The following is a 2,688-nucleotide window of genomic DNA, read 5'->3' as shown; positions in this document are numbered from 1 at the left end:
GATGTACAATCAATGATTATTACTTTATGATACATTATTTACGTGTAATTCTATGATCAAATAAAATCGCATGTTTACAAAAAAAAAATTAAATGCGCATAATACACCAATGCATACATATTGTGGAAAAATACAATTGCTGTCTTCACCACAAGAGAGGAAAGATTCCAACGAGGCCGATCGAATTAATTTTTGCAAATTAAACAGACGAAAATCTTATTGATGACCATCCCGGGGTCATGAAAATATCATCTCTTGCTATGTAAGAAATTCTAATGCTGAATTATATTTGTCTTTTTATCTCACCACAGACGGTGGCCCCAAATCCTTTTAGTTTCATGTGAACTTGGAATGCGCCCGTGTTCGTGTTAAAAACCATATAACCTGTTTATCTGTATTTAACAGGGCCCGGATTATCACATTATGAGCTCTGTTCTGGATTGAACGAATTGGCACAGCGTGCATGTTACTTACTTCAAAGGTGACATTAAGTCCCCAACTAGGAACATAATAAAACTGATTAAATTACAATGCTATGATGAACGATATACGAATATGATGACACGGCCTAGTTTAAAGTCATTGAAGGCTTGTTGATAAGAAGTGAGTAAAGGTTGTTTATATCCCGATTTATTTCGAATTAACTTTAATCAACGAACAAATTTATTTTAGCAACAAATCAGTTGTACAATAGTTTCCGTGCTGCAGTGTTCTGATAGTTTTCAATAATTTTCTGTTAGGCAATTAGTTTGCAAATTAAATAGCAGATCACGATTCAATAATTGTTGTCTCCGCTTGATTCCCGAAGGCTCTCTCTTCATTCCTTGATTTTTAGCAGCGAATGAAATGATCGAAATAAATTACTGTTAATTGTTAAAGAATAATTCAGGACTTCGTAAAATTGTAAGAGGACAAGGGAAGATTTTTACTTAAATCCTAACATCCGAATCTCGAATCGGGAAGAAAAAACACAATTTGTAGAGGAGAAAAAAAAATGTATTTTTAACGTAAGTAGACTCTAAAATCACTTAAATAAGCCATTGAAACCTCTAAGCTGCCACAGTTTCAGGGGCTTAGTCCCCTGGACCACTTCAGAAAGATTACGCCCAACCACGCCCACTTACACTCCCGTCGGGGGATATCCCCCACCGGTTGGGGACATCAGACCCCCAATTCGGACAAATCCTGGTGCCACCCCTGCTACTCCATCGTTCATAAGGCAAATAATTTCGAATATTGAAAGTTCATTTTCTCGCGTGTTGGTTCGTATAGAACGTGCAGAGAAATCACGTGACTATCGTCCTGCCGGTCTGGAGTTCATATTAGTACAGGAATCATTATCTTTCCCAATGGTTAGTGATCCAACTGCTAATGTGCATAGTCTATATTTTAAATTATTATATTCTAGACTCTTAACTTCACGGGTTTTTATGTCGAATACAAACGCATACTGATATCCGTCGGTGTATGATTGCGACACCATACTTTGATTTCGCAGAAAAGTAACTTTAAAAAAATTGCCTATCAACCAAATTTGTTTATAAGAAAGATAGTTCATTTACCTTACTGACCCAACAGTACCTCCATCTCTTGCGTATCCAGTCCATGCAAGGAACAAGCCTCATCATAGACGGTTGCCTTCTCTTTTGTATCAAGTTAGAAGTGGGTGTGTTTAGAAGTTCATTATTCTGAAAATATATATTCAGTGTTGTTAAATTTTTTAGAAGTGCAATATATAAAACATTTTAGTGGTGCTGCAGTTTTGTTGAGAAAACGTTATTTATTGCATAAAAGTATATACATATTTATAACGTAATTTCCCACTAAGTAAGGTGACGCGTTGTTAAAATAAATGAATGAATGAATGAATGAATGAATGAAAAACGTTGTGTTGACGTTAATTTCTGACATGACCTAACCACAGAGTTCCCAAAGTGTGTAAATGTTACAAAACCATTCGAACAGGTAAATCACATTCTTAAATTTCTATTTTATTACTCGATGGTTCAATACAAGTTTTATAATTCAAAAAAATTAATGTTGGTTTCCGCAAACACTGTTTATTATATGCGCCTTAATCTTGGGACTAAAATTATATTTTCATGTAATAGGCCTGGTACACTTAATTTTAATATAGACACCTATCCTCAAGAACAATAATTATGATTTGTCGTCAAATTAGGATTAAATTCATTAACCACGTGTTCGTGGGCATCCTTTAAACTAACAACTGATTAGCCTAGTATTCGATGGATTACAATGGTATTCAGAATTTGCATTAGAAATATTAAATTTTTGCTTGCCGAATTCGGAAAAAAAATATTCAGCCAAATTGTCTGTTTCTTTATTACTAGAAATCAGGTTGGTGTCGTGTAAGAATAACCACCCTGTGAACGAGATAGACAATGGAGGGTTCCTAAAAAGTAAACAAGTGTTTAGTTTTTATTCCACGTTATGATGAATATAAAACTTAACGAATGAATAAATTATTAATCGGTTACTAACTTTTGTTAGGTCAACATCTACAACGGGTGCTCCATCGAGCTTCAGCGTCGACGACCTGTGGTCTGCAAGTACTGCGCTCACTATTACCATAAAGACGAGGAAGGTTAACACTAACTTGTTCATATTTGCATCTACGGAAACATAAAAAAATACTCTAAAAATAAATCGGTCACATTATGTATA

At 34.8% G+C, this 2,688-nt stretch overlaps 1 long non-coding RNA gene across 1 annotated transcript in view; it reads right to left on the bottom strand.

The window, feature by feature from the left end:
- Window positions 1-2,641, bottom strand: part of LOC117101984 — a 3,683-nt gene extending 1,042 nt beyond the window's left edge. Inside the window, exons 1-2 of the long non-coding RNA XR_004444345.1 lie at window positions 2,506-2,641; window positions 1,563-1,688 (exon numbers count right to left, since the gene is read on the bottom strand). This is a non-coding gene — a long non-coding RNA (uncharacterized LOC117101984). The remainder of the gene's footprint in view (window positions 1-1,562; window positions 1,689-2,505) is intronic.
- Window positions 2,642-2,688: the final 47 nt, after the last annotated feature.

Source organism: Anneissia japonica, unplaced genomic scaffold, assembly GCF_011630105.1.
Source record: "Anneissia japonica isolate Jap-2015-1 unplaced genomic scaffold, ASM1163010v1 scaffold1005_len2656397_cov198, whole genome shotgun sequence".
In the NCBI taxonomy this organism is placed as follows: Eukaryota; Metazoa; Echinodermata; class Crinoidea; order Comatulida; family Comatulidae; genus Anneissia; species Anneissia japonica.
This window is presented reverse-complemented; position numbering and strand designations above follow the sequence as displayed.